At 33.5% G+C, this 17,180-nt stretch overlaps 1 protein-coding gene and 1 long non-coding RNA gene across 3 annotated transcripts in view; both read left to right on the top strand.

Annotated features, from left to right (window-relative positions):
- The window catches only part of GALNTL6 (polypeptide N-acetylgalactosaminyltransferase like 6), an 886,098-nt gene that overhangs the window by 291,860 nt on the left and 577,058 nt on the right, over positions 1–17,180 (top strand). The window lies entirely within an intron of this gene.
- LOC120613378 (uncharacterized) lies at positions 7,747–10,812 on the top strand. Its single transcript, XR_005655688.1, has 3 exons — positions 7,747–9,767; positions 9,882–9,971; positions 10,405–10,812. It is a non-coding gene; the product is annotated as an uncharacterized LOC120613378 (long non-coding RNA).

Here is a 17,180-nt window from a genome sequence, read left to right as displayed (position 1 = left end):
TAAGAGTGAGAAACCAAGTATTTGTGGAAGGCTATAATTAGACAGTTGAATTATGACAGTTTAGTTCTTTATGGAATCCCTACTAATACCATTTGGAAGTCATGCAGTGAACTCAAGAGCTCTACAAAGTAGGACCCCTGACCTGCTCATGTTGGAAGTCAAGTTGTCATCGAAGACTCTTCATCTAAAAAAGATACTTTTTTCCCCAGTAAGTTTAAGGTTATTAAAAGTATTCCCTTATATTCTTTTCCTTTCTTTCCACTTTTAATTAATTTAGTGAATCAGTTATCACTTTAAATGTTAAATTATAGAATTATTAGCAAAACTAGAATTTTTGGAATGCAAAAAATTGATATATAACTCTTGTATTACTAAAAATACTGAGTTTCTAAAGCATAACTAGATGAAGCAAAATTTCATTATGAACCTGTATCACTAAACAAGGCATATCTGAATTTCAAAGAAGCTAGACCTGCTGAAGGGGTCTTATCACATTTGTATCTTTTGATATTTTTCTAAAAAAAACATAATGAAAATTTTGATGCTATGTTGTTTATACTCCACAAAGCTGGGAGGCTTTGTGAATTATGTCACCTATAAAACAACAAAACAGAATTATATATTTAAAAACAAAACAAATTTTATAGGTGAGAACATAGAGTGTTTTGGGTGACTACTTTGGTGGAAATACTGGTCAAGAACAAGAGAATACAATTGCCTTTTCCTGGTTGAACACTATCTGGACATCACAGGTGAGGATGGTTGTTAACATGGGGAGACTGAGAAAGACGATGCAATCTCTAATAATCATGTTTGAATGAGAAATGGAAGAACCACTACCTTTAAGTAATTAGAGGGCTGTTATGTGGAAGAACAGATTTAGTATTTTTAACTTTAGATGAAAATTATAGTACGACATGAAAAGAAAGGGTTTTTCAAGCTTAAATAATTGCTCAAAATACATGTGAAGAGTTAGACTACAGAAATTCAAGTTCTTTTTTCTACTTTTTTTTAATTTGACTATTCTAAAAGGAGAACATTCGATCAAGTTTTTGAAGTGATTTCACTTTCTTATAGAAATCTCAAAATTCACAAATAATCTCATAATCTCATATGTTGCAAAATTGCACAAATAAATTCTGATCTAAGCAATTTCTCACACAGTTAACTACGGGATGTTGCAGCACTCTGAAAATTATCTATCACAAGCTCAGTGTATATAGGTGATACATTAGTCCATTGAGAGATTGATCTTATTTCATCTCCCCCAAAGCATCAGTGTGATATAATTTAAGAGAAATTATATTTGAAAAATTATGAATTCTGACTATTCTACTAAGGAGGAAGGATCTAAGGTCATTGGTTAAAAAAATGAAATAGTCCTAGAAAACTAAATATTTAAAAAATAATGCCTTTATCATTTTAATACTACATTTTATTGATTTATAACAAGTGTGTACATACGAAGAAAAACAAGGACAAACTGACATCAGCCTTCAATCTTTTAATAGATGACCATAATTGTAACTCAATGAAATAAACATACTTCACTCCCTTTTTTTATAGGCACAATAACAGGAACAAAATAAGGAATTATATTAGTAAGACTGATTCATTTACTTATTCATAGATTTAATCAACTGAGGTTAGAGCTTAATTTTCATTTTATTCAAATTTATGTTTGCCCTACCACAAATTCATTTTGCTGAATGGATTTATATTTCCTGGTCAAGCTGGCAGAGAGACTTTTTGGTGCATTAGAATTTTAAATGTTATCAAGACAAGTAAGTAAATTAAAATAATTAAAATGAATAGTTTTATCATCCTCTAAATACAAACTAGTACTACACAGGGAAAGCCAATGCCATCTTTCCCCATTATTTAATAATGTAAACATACATCATAGTAAAGGATGGGAAACATTGATCACAGTGCTGTGAACTGAAAAGACAAGTTTGCACCTAAGTTTGTGGATAGAGGTAATAATATTGAAAAGTATAAAGAGTGTTAAAACTCTAAAATTCTTGCTAAAGAAACTTATGGTTATTTTTAAATAAACTTTATTTTTATAACAGTTTTACATTTACAGAAATATTGCAAGGAGTACAGAGTTCTCATAAACCCAAAACACAGTTTCTCCTATTATTCACATCTTACATTAGCAGGATTCATTTGTTACAGTTAACAAAGCAATATTGACATAATGTTATTAACTAAAGTCCATACTGTATTAATATTTCCTTAATTCTCACCTAATGCCCTTTTTTCTGTTGCTGCATGGGTTCTAGAATACAGCATTACATTTAGTCATCATGTCGCCTTAGGCTCCTCTGGCTGTGACAATTTCTTACACTTCCCTTATTATTGATGACTTTGACAGTTCTGAGGAGTACTGGTTAGGTATTTTGTAAAATGCCCCTCTGTTGATATTTGTCCACTATTTTTCTCAAGAACAGACTGGGATTATGGATTTGGGGAGAGGAAGAACACTATGGTAAAGTGCCATTTTTATGACATCATATCAAAGTTACATAATAGCATCATCGTTTATCAATATTGATGTTGATCTTGATCATCTGGCTAAGAGCTTGTTAGTCAGCTTTCTCCACCCCATTTATACCATACTCTTTGGAACAAAATCACTATGCCAGCACCTAAGGAGTGAAGAGTTGTGTTCTACCTACTTAAGGGTGGTATATCTACATAAATTATTTGAAATTCTTTTACTTATTTACTTATTCGGTCATTTATTTATATTAGTATGGTCTCATGAACATTTGCTTAATGAATTGTGTTATAATCTACTATTATCTTCTTTGTTTTGTTGTTCAAATTGTTCCAGCTTTGGCTGTTTGAGAACTCTTTTTCAGTTGGTTCTCATGTCCCTTTGAACTATCCCAACTATTGTGGGTATTTGTTGTTGATTATTGTTTGTTTGTTTAATTGGTTTGCTTACCCGTGCATTTATTCATTCAACTGTGCATTCACTCATTCATTCATTCATTCATTCACAGGCCTTATTCTTTTATAGTAGTTTTAAGTTCACAGCAAAATTGACAGGAAGGTACAGAGATTTCCTACTCTAACAATCTCTGTCATTTAATTGGTGTATGCAGACCATTCATATTTAAAGTGATTGTTGAGACATTTACCATGTTTGTAACTGTTTTCTATCTATTGCGATAATGTCAGGTTCCTTTTCCCCTTCTCTTTCTACCTTCTATAGTTTTAATGGATCATTTGATATGATTCCATTTGTTTCATCTCTTAAGTAAGAATTCTATTTCTTTTTACATTATTATTTGTCCTACAGTTTGCATTATTAATTTTTAATAACCATCCACCTTTAAGTAACAGTATACTGCTCTCTGCATGTACTGCGGGATCCTTGTAACAGACTCTTCCCAATTCTTCTTCTTTTCCTTTATGATATTGCTGCTATTTGTTTCATTTACTATATGCTATATTCACCTAATAGATTAGTATTATTTTAAAGAAACCATTATATTTTAGCTTAATTAAGGATTTTTTTTTAAAGAGTTTTTTTACCCTGTTTTATTCCTACTCTGATGTTCTTTCGTTCTTTATGTAAAACCAAGTTTCTGAATTATATCATTTCCCTTCTCTATGAAGAACTTCTTTTAACATTTCTTGCTAGGCAGGTCTGCTGGCAGTGAATTCCCTCAGTTTTTGTTTGTCTGGAAATGTCATTATTTCTTCTTTATTTTTGAAAAATAAAATAAGTAAATTTGAAGATATCATGGCTTTGTTAAACATTTCATGAACTGGGCAACTAGAAGGGCTCTCTGAGGAGCTGTACAAAATGGAAGGTTTTTATGGGAAGAGGGCTGGGGCAAGATGTTAACAAGGTAAAAGAAAGATCATTTTAGATTAAGACGTCCACTTTGGGGTGGGCAAAAATAGCAAGAGTTTTTATCATACAGATTGCCTCTTCTTTCCATGGAGGATGGAGAGGGACCACGTGACACGTGACCTCATTGGTGTCAACCAGAAAACTCCAGACTGGCTGATTAAGGTTATGATTTTGGAAGAGATTGAAATAGCAGTTGGGTCAGGTATTAAATCTGGGTTTAATATCATGGGCTTTAGCACAACTGACACTTCTTGGGGCCTGTGGTTTTCTCTTTAACAATTAGCTATTAAGTTTTGGTTTGAAGACGTGACTTAGCAAAAGTGACTCCATTTTGTCTTGTTATCTTTTTTTTTTTTTTAACAATTGTTTCTGACAAAAAGTCCTCCGAAAGACTTATCCCTGTTTCTCTACAGGTAAGATGTTGCCAGTCACCTTTATGACATTGTGACTTATAAGAAATATGCTTAGTCATTCAGAAGACCAAAATATATTTCTCATATATATTTGGTTTTCATCCATTGTTCCTGGCTCACAGCTCCTAAACGCCTTGGAACTTCCTGAGTGATAAGAGCATTAGGAGCATCTTTTGTTATAATATTTCATCTCCTATTCTCTATTTCTAAAATTATTTCAGAGCCATAAAGGTAAAAGGAATATCTTGTTATTCATAACTAGGCCTTTTCAACCACTCAGTTGATGTTAATGAGGTGATTTGTGGAAATCCTCTGAAGATGGGGGCTGGTTGCCAGTGGAACCAGCCATGGGTAGAGGGTTGGAAATTTAAGTCTCAACCCCTGATTTGCCAGAAGAGAAAGGGGCTGGAGGTTGAATCAATCACCACTGGCTCATGATTTAATCACTCCTGCCAATGTAATGAAGCCTCCAAAAATTCAGAAAGCTTCCAGGGTAGTGAACCAGAATGCTTCAATTGCCACTGTGCCAAGCTTCCCAAACTCCACAGAAATAGAAGCTCCTTTGTCTGGGACCTCATCGTATGTATCTTTTCATCTGGCTGTTGTTTTATATACTTTAATATCTTTTGTAATAAATTTGCAAACTGGTGAGTAAAGGGGTGTCATGAGTTCTCTGAGCCACTCTAGCAAATTAATTGAACCCAAGGAGATGGTCGTGGGAACGTCTGATTTATAACCAGTCAGTCACAAGCACCTAGGCTTGCAACTAGCATCTGAAGTGAATGACAGACTTATAGGACTGAGCCCTTAGCCTATGGAATCTGATGCTATTTCCAGGTAGATAGTGTCAAAATTGAGTTGAATTGTAAGACACTCAGATTGTGTCAAATAATTGCTTGATGGTGTGGGAGAAAACTCCTACATATTGGAATTGCATGCAAACCATTCCCCCTCATTCCTGCTCTGGCTTCTTTCAAAATTTTTCTGTTGTCTTTGGTTTTCTGAAGTTTGAATACGATATGCCTAGATATAGTTTTTTGTTGTTGTTGTTATTGTTTTTCCTGCTTATTATTCTCTATACTTCTTAGATCTTTGGTTTGGTGTCTGTCATTAATTTTAAAAAATTCTCCCATAGCTCTTGGAAGTTCCTTTACTTTTTCTTTTTTTTAATGATTTTTCTCTTTGAATTTCAATTTGAGAAGTTTCTATTACTTTACTGTTAAGCCCACTGATTCTTTTTTTGACTGTGTTCATTCTATTGATGAAGTTCAAAGACAATTTTTGTTTCTATTAGTTTTTTGTTTTTGTTTTTTTTACTTTTTAACCTCTCCCTTTGATTCTCTGAGTTTCTGACTTTACTTATATTTCCCATGTATTCTGGCTTATTGTCTAGTTTTTCTGTTAGACCCTCTTAAAATGATAATTTTTTGTGATAAATCCCAAAATCTATGTTATATATGAATATGGCTCTCATGTTTGCTTTCTCTTTCCAGATGACAGTGACTTTTTTGATGTTGTTTTTTATTTTTTATTTTATTTTATTGCATTTAAGCATGCCTTGTAATTTTTTTTGTTGTTGAAAGCCAGTCATGATGTATTAGGTAATAAGAACCGCGATAAACAGACCTCTACTTTAAGGTTTGTGATAATCTGGCTAGGAATTGAGCTGTGTTTAATGTCTACTATAGCTGTACATAGCAGAAACTTCCAGGTGTTTCTAGTGTCCCTGTCTTGGTCTCCTTTCTGCCTTTGGGCATCCCTGAGAACTCTTTAGATAGAGCTTCTGTCTTTCAGTTATAATCAATCCGCTGTTATTATATTTGTGTACTGGTTGTGTGAGGGTAAGGTATGGAGGAGGGGAATCATAAGATCCGGTGATCTTATGATTAAATCCCAGTCTTTACTGGGCCTTTTTCTGGAAAGCAAACTTCACAAGGGTTTCTTATCTTACTCCCTTGCCCATAGATGACCCAGGAAACCTATGGTAGACTGGAGTCCTCAGGGACTCCCTTTCCCCAAGTTGGGTGAAGCTTTGGTAAAATCTTTCTTTTCCCCTAAAGAGCAGGTGTTTGTTACGAAGAACACTGTAGGCATATTTTTAAAAGTTTACTTTTCTCTCTCACTGACAGAAGAACCATAAGGGCCATCTTCTTTGGGTCTTCATCAGAATGACCCGATATTGTTCCTAGAGGTCAAACTCAGGGAAGGTTGGGGCCTCCCTAACACCACAGCCCCAGGAGTTTCTGATTCTCAGGCTAGTCCTTGGCTTGCATCAATTCATCACGATTATCATTTAATTGTTACCTATTTATGGCTCCTGCAGCTTTTGCTCCAAGGAAAGAGATGCTACTAGCTATGACTCTGGATTTGTCTGTCTCTCTAGATTTCTGGTTGATGGTTTCCTATGCAACCTCAGTTCTTTGATGGATCCAAGAAAAATGGTGGATTTTCAGTTTGGTCACTTTTATTTTTGCTGTAAAGACAAAACTGACAACTGAAACTTTTTATAGACTGAAGGTGAAAACAAATTGTTTATGGTCATTTTTTTACAATGCATTTCTAGAGTAGTTATATTAGAAAAACTTTAAAAGTCTGAATGCTCATAGCAATTGGAAAGGCCAGAATATTCAAGACTTTGAAGTGATGTATTCTCTTAGGTCCATATGGTTACTTTTTTATTTTTTTACACAAATTGCTATTCTGTAAAAGATTATTGTGTTTGGCAAAGTATTAGCTTTAAAACCTGTGATTGTTAAGTTATATTAAAATTGAAAACATAGTTAAATTCTCGATCAGTTGAATATATATGTGTGTGTATTGATGTACATTCACTGTGTGCTAAGTACTATAATGGATGTTTTACAGGTCAGTCTTATCCTCATCTTAAAATTATGTGAGATAAATTTTATTATTTCCATTTTATAAATTAAGAAAGTGAGACATTGACATTTGTACTCTTAACCACTAATTATTTTGCTGCTCTAAAGAATAAGAAATTTCCTATCCATTTCAAATATTTGGGACAGTGGAAACATATATATTTGAGTTTAGGCAAAGGCAAATGTATAAATTAGATCACTACGCAATCTGAAATAACATCTCAGATTATACAAGTATGTCATGGACATCTACCTGTCCTTAAAGCATGTAGATAAAAGAATAACCTTGATTATAAAAGTAAAATATTTTGTTGTATCTTTACACCTCAACAATATTTCTGTTTATTATTAATATGAAATATCTCCTTCATTGATACTTTTCAAGATACCAAAGGCGGTAAAGTAGAATAAATTGCATTGTTGTGCAGTTGACATCCTTAACATAGAAATGGTAACTACTACATAGATCTTTATTTGTTTCATGTCACAACCAAATGCAGAGAGTTCTTTTTCAACATTTAATAATATGCTATTCAATCCCATATCTATGTTCTATAAACTATAGTGTTTTAAACTTAGTTCTAATTTTAAAAACTTTGGACCGCTATAATTATAATAATCAAAGTTACTTTCCTGTAAGTAAATTATCTTCAAAGTACAGAGTAGATACCAGGAAAACACAATGATCTATTGTCTTTTATGTCTATAATTTGTTGAACAAAATACTCTAAATTAGGAGCTTGGAAAACATCTTTGCTGGCATTTGAAATAATTAGCTGTGAAAGTCATGGTCTAAGACCCTTTTAAGATTTAGAATTTAAGTGCTTTCTCTCCCACTTGTCAAGTGTTGACATTTTATCATTTTGTATTTAAAGGAGTGGAGATGGCCTCCTCCCCACGAACACTGTAGACAAATTATATTTATGCTAGGTAATCAATACTATTAAAAGCAGCCTGGTTTGGATTGTCAAAAGCATTGACACCTCTGCCTGAAATGATATTTGTTCGCTCACATAAGAACAGGTCTCCATGTTCAGATAAAATACTTTTTGTAAGTAATTTTTTAAAAGGAAAGTTTTTAGTGGGAAAGGTATTATTGTCCATTCATCCAGTAAATTTAGTAACTTAGTAGGCACCCCTTCTTCTAGGTCTTAGGAAACTTAAATTCAGTGTGTTCCAAACTCAACTCACCTCTGCCACACTTTTTCCCCCCATAATACCTAAAATAATAAAGTAAAAGAACCTGATTGAAGGTAATATTATATAGTTTACTTGTTTATTGCATATTTGTAATTTCACATTTCTAAAATGTATGCTCCTCAAGGGCCTGAATCTTTCTCTGCATTAATCACTGATAAATTCCAAGTATCTAGAACAGTGCCAGGCACATAGTAGATGCTCAATTAATATTGGTTCAGTGAATGAGTGTCTCTTTCTTCTAGAATATAAGATCCCCGAGGGCTGCAAATTTGTCTGCCTGTCAGTTATAATTCCAGTGTCAGAGCAGACATTCAATAAATACCTGGTGGCAGATCAGTTGAATGGTGAATCGAATAAAGTAATAGCAGAATTAAAATATTAATAGTAGAAGGGAAACATAGTATAAATACCCCCTGCTCTCTATCTCTAAGCAATATACCTGACTTACCAATGATCCATTTTACATGAATTTGCTTAAGTTGTGATACTCCTGAAAATAAATTTTTGTTAAATTTTTGATGAGTTACATTGACTCTGTTACCTTTTCACTAAATTTTTCTGAAGATTGAATTAGCTTAAAACGAATTCAGCTATTAAGACAGGCAAGCTAAAAAAACGTTTCTTTTCAGTTTTCCAAGTATGAAGTTTGCATTTTCAATTGTCTTTCACTGTTTAGGACAATTTCCTGCAGATAAAAATGTAAAATTATCACTATAAAAGCCATTTAAAATTCTAACAATACTAAAAGTAGAAAAGTCTCATCAAAGGTAATATTGAGGTCTCATCTGCATTTGTATGCATATGGCCAATGCACCGATGATTGTAGTTATTGCGAAAATGATAATAACTATAACCAAACTGAGCATATGCTCATACTGTGATGTTTTAGGAGTTTGAAACCTATGACTAAGCCATGCTATAGTCTAATCATTTTTTAATTATAAACTAATTTTATATCCTCAGCTATAATTCTGGGTCTAGGGCTATTATATTGTTTATTTTGTTCATAGATACATAAAAGCACCTGGATGACATACAACTTGAAGAAAGAACTGACACTCAGTTTGGTTTCTTTGTCACTATCACACATATGACATCTTTGCTTTTTCTCTCAGATCTTCATTTCATCTTTCTGTGTTATATATTTTCCGTTAGTCATAGCACAGTGGGCTCAGATTAATAAGAAAATAGAGTCACATTTTAAGATAATATTGATTCTGGAGAACGACTGAGGATGCTGTGTTTTTTCCTTGAAGAATTGATAGGGTGGAATTCTAGAGGCACCATATGATGTCCTTCTGAAGAAAATTTCAGAGGGATCAGGAAACCCAATCCTAACACACCCAGAAAACTGCAAGAGTCTGGATTCTTCATCTCAAGGCGGCCCAGTGATTCTTGAAGGTTAATATAATATGATTTTTTTTTTACATGATCTTTCTTTACTTTTAAATTTTCACAGAAATGCTATCTATTTCTATACTAACTTTCTTTATTGTTTTTGATTTTTCCATTTAGGAATCTCAAAGAGAATACTTTAAGACGGGAACACATTACAAAAAATTTGTCATTTTCGTAACATGCTGATCTCCTGAACATTTCTACAAGGTATGCTGCTGCATAGCAATCAAGGATGTAGAGGGCTTTCCTGCTGAGTTAACAAGTTTTCATTGTGATGGAAAAAAGTAAAAATTATAGTAATTTTGAGGGTCAGTAACTATCCTACATCATATGCTTATGTGAAAATATAGTATGCCATCTGGATTATGGCTACTGCTGAGTTATTAACCCAATTTAATATCAGGGTGGCTTTTTACCAGGCGCTTTTTAGTCAATCGTATTTAACTAAAAACTTACTCTTAATAATGTTGTCCTTTAGTCATAAGATAATAATTTGCTACTGATTTCTCTGATTACTTACTAACAGAAGTTTCTGTTTACTGACAGTAATTCTGGTTATAATGTTAAAAAAATTTATGAAGTAACAATATAGAAAAAAAGAGTTAAAACAATGTGTTTTTTTTTCTTTCTTTCTTTTCAGCCACCCAGACATGTGTCTGATGTAAACAGGGAGAAATCTTCAGAAATTCTTCACAAATACCACAGAAATCATAAAATGAGGATCATATGACCTTTGTCTATGCAAACAAATGGTGTTTAAATAGTTTCAGAGAGATTGGAACAGAAAGCAAGAACTATCAATAGAACTCTCAAATTGTGTGTTCCTTGTATTACATGAATATGGTCATTTAAAATAAAATGGTATTATCGTAACATGAGTATGATAGCAGCCTTTTTTGTGTGCAAATAAGTCCCATAGAGAAATATATATAATAAAAGTAACTAGCACTATCTGACAAAATTTCATCCTGCAAGTGTGCGGTCAATGTAACTGTGTCGTCAGAAACAAATGATCTTTTTTTCTGAGATTTTGAACATCAGTCCAGCCAATTGTTTTGTCTTTTTGATGCTTGAAATAAAAACCAAAGCACCATCTAGTTAATACCAGAACCGAGTCTTCCTCTGATTCTCACTTTTGCAGATCTCACCAATACTGCCTCACTGTTGGTCCTTAACTAGTTATAATGATCTACACAGCCACCTCGTAGAGATACTATATGAGAGATACTATATGAGATACTATATAAGATTCAATAAAATGATATGTGAAAAATTATTCTGTGCTCTCAGGAGTCGAGATACTAAGACAAATACAGGAGATAAATTTGTAAACTCAAGGTTTTGGTAATCTCAGTCAAGTTTACACCAGACAAAAGACAAAACCATTAATTTCTGTGGCAGGTTGAATAAATCATTAAAATTGTGGCATAAGCCTGGGCTCTGGTTTAGGAATGATGACTGCAGCCTTGGCATTCCAAGGACATGATCCTACAATATGTTTTATAAATATTTGAATTTGTTTCAGATGGTAAAATCAAGATAGTTTATATAGCAACCCAGATTCCGTTGAAAAATTTTGACATCTTAAAATGAGAGCCAAACTCCTCATTGCGCCGTCCTGCCTGTTTCATATGTCGGATACCTATTTCCGATACCGTGCTTACAAAGTCAAGAGGATTGACTTGAGGTTTAAGTGATCAATACCAGCTCAGGGCTTATTTATTTTATTTTGTTAGCAATGTCATATCTGAGAATTTATACAGAATGTAGAGAACAAGACAGTTCTATTCACTAAAAAAGGGATTTTATGTTCTGACATTAAATTATTAATATGTTTTGGGAATATACAAATGCAGAAACTTCTCTGTAGTTTTCTGTAGGCTCATTGCATGCTCTGTGGTTGCATTCAAAAGAAGAAATAAAAGGATGTTAGAATAACAACAGCAATAGCAAAACTAACTTCTGCATGACATTTAATATATTGCTTTCTAGTTTGAGAGCCTGTAGAGATTCCTTATTGCTCAGTGGATAGAGTCTAAAGTCCTCTGTATGAATTTTTTTTTTTTTTTTGGCTTCATTGTATCTCTTTGGTTTCTTTCTCTAACATTTAAAAATATGACTTTATAGAGTTTGAATATGAATAATGAGAGAATCATAAAGAGTTTTCATGTTTGTTTTTAGTAATTCATAAGATTTAAAGGCAGATCGACTTAGTTCAAATTCTAGTTTGCCACTTATTATTTATGTGGTCTTGAAGACTTTATTAATTATGCAATCTTAACATTTTGGAACTCTCGTTCATCATCTAGCTCTTATTATATAAGAATAAATGTTAGTTATCTTCTTTTTTCCAACAAAGTTATCCATTATGTTGTTTTTTCAGTAGTGTTCTATTTGCTCAGAACATCTCTCACGTGGCTTCAGTATAAAAGAAACTTAATCACACCCAACATGAGAATTCATCACTATATCCTATTAACATCAACTCTCGTAGAGGTTGGACCACATAATTTATTTGTTCAATGCATATGTTTTGTCTCTGCAACTATGTTATAACTTTTCGAGGACAATAGAAATAACTCAAATACATGTAAAAATAGCAGAAATGGTGAAAACAACTGGCATTTATTTATTGCTTTGTGATAAGCCAAAGGCTTTCACATACTTTATCTGATTTCACTACTCAAAAATCCTTGTGAGGTGGATAAGGTAGATATTATTTTTATTACCCTAACTTCATATATGAGTTAACTGAGGGATCTAGCAGAAATGTAGATTTCCTGCATTTGGTTAAAACCATAATTTATGTCTTCTAGTCCTGGATCCAGAGTGCTTTCACTGCATCGTATTGTCTTATAAGGAACAAATATAGTCGTAGGGACGTGGTTGACTGTGAGTATAAAAGCCCATTGGTTATTGATTTATACAACTTAAGATAGGTTTTAAAATACAGAAGATTTTTTTTCTTCAAAGAGATTCACAAACATATCTTTTAAATGTCATCAGCATCTGTACTAAAGACTGTAATAAATAAAGCTGCTCTAATTTAAATGGGCAAGTATTTTTAGTCACCAGGGGTTTGCAGACTGACAGCTCTTGGGAGGTGTTTTAACATTATTTAAAAGTTAATAAGAGTGGTCGGGTAACCCAAGAGTTTATCACTTCCTAGAGTGGTATACCTTAGTTTTTCACCCATTTATGTCACGTCTCGGACCTCAGAAGGTATTTGAGTTAGACCTCTGGTAAACACATTGTCTACGAGTAATATTTTATCCTTGAAAACTTTTTCTTATGACCCATTCTCAAGTATATTATTTTTTAATAGGCTCTGGGATTCAGCTTTTACATATGGTTTCTACTTAATGGATTCTGTCTCTTCCATCCCTGATATTTTTTCAAGTTAATTATTTGTAGTGACATTACAATGAATAGAAAGTCTACAAGATGAAAAATAGAAAGGGTACTTACAAATAAAAGGCCAGCCTAATGATGGCTGTGAAATACATGCCTCATGAAGGTACAATACTCTTTTTACAAGGTCATAGATAATGGATCTGTACTACTGTAATCATACAGAGGACACATGCTATAACCCAGGAAAGAAGCAAATGGATCTGAGCACTGGAGATTGCTCATGTGAAAGGAAAAGTTAGAATACTGATGAGTCATTTACTAGGTGGTTAAGCTTTCAGAACCAAGGTAGTTCTATACAAATGGACTGGGATTAATTTACTTTTACTCACTCACCTTTCTAGCAGATAAAAAGAATGCAAACAACCTAATTTTTATATTGATCATCAGCCTTCAGTATGAAAAGATTCTTCAGTAGGTCATGGCACATTCTTTGCCAATTAGTCTGGCATGTTTTCTTAATGTGACAATAGTGTCGCTTTCCTATTCATATGACTTAATGGTTCTTAAACTTTAGTAAGCCTCAGAGTCACCTGGAGAACTTGTTAAAACAAATTTCTGTGTCCTTTTTTTTCAATGCTACTGATTTAACAGGTATGAATTAGGACCAAGGAATTATATTTCTAACAAATTTCCAGGCGATGCTGAGGCTCCTGGTCTGTGAGTAGTACTGACATACATAAAAAGAGGTATTAATGTAGTAAATCCTCAGGTAGGCTTTATCAAAGTATAGTTTCAGATGGTCTGCCTTAACAGTTTCAGATGATAACCAGCAATCACTCGGCCCACTTTATCCTACTTGCAATTTCTGATATCCAGGGACAAGCATGCTAATTTTTACCTTTATTCTGTTATGGGCTCCCATATTTGTAGATAGCTTGTTTTTGTTTTTGTTTTTCCATTATGGTTTTATCTATTCGTTTTCCTATTATATAAAATGTGTATTTAATAATCTTATTCCATTCTTTCTCTCAGCCTCCAGTATAGTATAGCACCAATTTTCATTAAACCAATATTTAGATAAGAGTATTCATATATCAATCAAATAGTGTGCTGTAATTACACTTTCTTTCATTTTTTCTCAAGTCTTATGAATTGCCCCACTTCACATTTGCTTAAACTTTTATATATGCAGCACTAATTCATCTTAATCTCTTTGGAAGAATTGTAACTCTCCTTTCAATATGTTTTTTTTCATAGGCAAGAATAAGTTTATTTTCCTGTTTTTCATTTTTTTTCACAGAGATATCCTTTCTGGAGCTGATTTGCATTCCCCTTGTGCATTCAGAACTAGATGACCTCTAGGCCAGCTCATTCATTACCTTCCTTCAGTGTTATATCATTTTACCTCTGACTCTCTTTTTTTTCCCTTTGTTCTATTTGTACTAGGGTTCCTTTGACCTTCATTTTCTCTTAATTATTCTGTACCTCCCATCCCATTTTTACTTTCCAAGAGCTTTTTCTCTGTTCTTTAAATGTTTCTTTTTAAATTTCTGTTTCTATGAAGGAACTTTTTTCTTTTAAATTTTTTGAGGAAATTAAATTTAGATTTCGGAGAGAAGTTTTCTTTTTTTAATAGATTTAAAAAAAATTCAATTATAGTTGACATACAGTACTATATTAGTTTCAGGTGTACAACATATTTATTAGACATTTATATAATTTTGAAGTGATTACCTTGATAAATCTAGTACCCATTTGACAACATACATAATTATTACAATAGTATTAACTATATTCCCTATGCCATATTTTACATCCATATGACTATTTTGTAACTACCAGTTTATTCTTCTTAATTCTTTCTCCTTTTTTACTCATTCCTCCAACCTCCTGCCCATCTGGCAACCATCAAAATGGTCTCTGTATCTATGAGTTTGTTTCTGTTTTGTTTGTTTATTTTGTTTAGATTCCACATGGAAGTGAAATCATATGGTATTTGTCTTTCTCTGTCTGACTTTCACTTAGCATAATACTCTGGGTCCCTTCATGTTGCTGCAGATGGCAAAATTTTATTCTTTTTTATGGCTGAGTAATATTCCATTGTATATATGCACCACTTCATCTTTATCCATTCATAGACACTTAGATTGCTTCCATATCTTGGCTATTGTAAATACTGCTGCAATGAACCTATGGATGTATATCTTTTCAAATTAGTGTTTTGGGTTTCTTCGAATAAATACCCAGAAGCGGAATTACTGGATCCTTTTTTGTCTCTTGTTATAACTTTTGTTTTAAAGTCTATTCTGTCTGGGATAAATATTGCTATCCCAGCTTTTTTTCTATTTTTATGCAATATCTTTTTCCATTTCTTTGATTTCAGTCTGTGTACACCTTTCAATCTAAAATGATATTGTATTCTTTATTTCTGATTGGTACTTCTTTATGTTTTTTTATGTCCATTTTTATGTTTTCTTTGTCTTTGTTCTCACTGAAGTTATTGATCATCCTTATAACCAGTGTTTTGAACTCTGCATCTGGTAGATTGTTGGTCTCCATTTTTTTAGTTCTTTTTCTGAAGCTTTGTTCTGTTCTTTCATTTGAGATATGTTTCTTTATCTCCTCATTTTGACTCCCTCCCTGTGTTTGTTTCTATGTATTAAGTAGAGCTACTATGTCTCTACCTAATTAATTGGTAGAATGGCCTTATGTGGTAGGTATCCTGTGAGGTTGAGTGGCACAGTCTCCCTGGTCACCTGGGCTGGGTACTCTAGGTGTGTCCCTTGTATGGGTTGTATGTGCCCTCCTGTCGTAGTTGAGCCTTGATTGCTGATGGCATGTCAGTGGCTTCTTCTGTATATCTTTAGTTGCTAGATTATTCTCAATGATGGTTGTTCTGTAGTTTAGTTGCAATTTTGACATGGTCATGGGAGAGGCGAGCATAGCATTAATCTTACCTCACAGTCTTGACTAGAAGCTTGGGGGAAGTTTTCTTGTGAGCCTTACATTGCCTCTGTTCCCTTCAAATTTATTGTAACTTTTGTTTTTTTGGCCTCTGAATTTTATGTTAAAAACTCTCCCAAATGTCTTATAACCCTTGGCTACTTGATCATACTTATGAGTGAAGTAATGAAAATACTGCTCGGAAGTTCTATGTGTAGAGATGGACTTCTCGTGCAGTTACTAGTGTGAACCTGGGAGCCAGTTCCCGTATATTTCTTATTGATTCTCATTCTTCAGATAGAAATTCATCTATCTTTTGTCTATGGTGTAAGTGGTGTATGGTAGGCCAGCAGCTTTCTGGTAGCCTAGTGAGGGAAGATAGCTTTGGTTAATAATACTTGGTATATAAACTCACGTGTAATTCTTATTTTTGCTACAGCTTGACATCTTTGTTTTTACCTGTTTTTAGTAGCCTGAAAACATACTTCTCTCATTTAAACTCCAATCCTCATAGGTAGGGAGCACAGTGGGTTAGCCACAGAAATCACCTGGTGATTGGAATTGAGTAAAGAACCCAGGAGATTCTTAACTGCCCCATATAAAAAAATGTCAGTCTTTTTGTTTTCACCTTTAACCCTACCTTCAGGAATACCTGATGCCTCCAATTTTAAGTAATTTCAAAGTTCAATAGTATAAAAAAGTATGTTTCCATCCCAGTAATTCTCAGCCATTTGCAAAAGTTTATATCAGTTCAACTACCTGCTTTCCTGTTTCATCTGATGCTTTAGTGTAATTTTCATAGGGTTTCTAGAGAAAGTGAAGATTAACTCTTGTGCAGTCTGCTATATATTATAAGTTGCTAAGAATTCTCTAAAAGAAATCTATCAAAATAAGGAAAATAGAATGTGCTGGTAATGTTGGAGGAGGTCATCGCGAAGACATGACCTCTGGTTGACCTGTGAGCTGGACTCAGGCTCCTTACACCCTGACCTGTCCCTGGAATGTACATGGGTCCATTACATTGACAACACAGTATTAACATGTGAGGGCTTGCGTCTGCTGCAGGATCCTGAAAGCTTTGCTGGAACATCTGTGAGGCAAAAGATAGGTAGTGAACCC

Source organism: Pteropus medius, unplaced genomic scaffold, assembly GCF_902729225.1.
Source record: "Pteropus medius unplaced genomic scaffold, Ma_sr-lr_union100, whole genome shotgun sequence".
NCBI lineage: Eukaryota > Metazoa > Chordata > Mammalia > Chiroptera > Pteropodidae > Pteropus > Pteropus medius.
The sequence above is the reverse complement of the archived record's forward strand: the minus strand, read 5'-3'. Positions and strand labels throughout refer to the sequence as shown.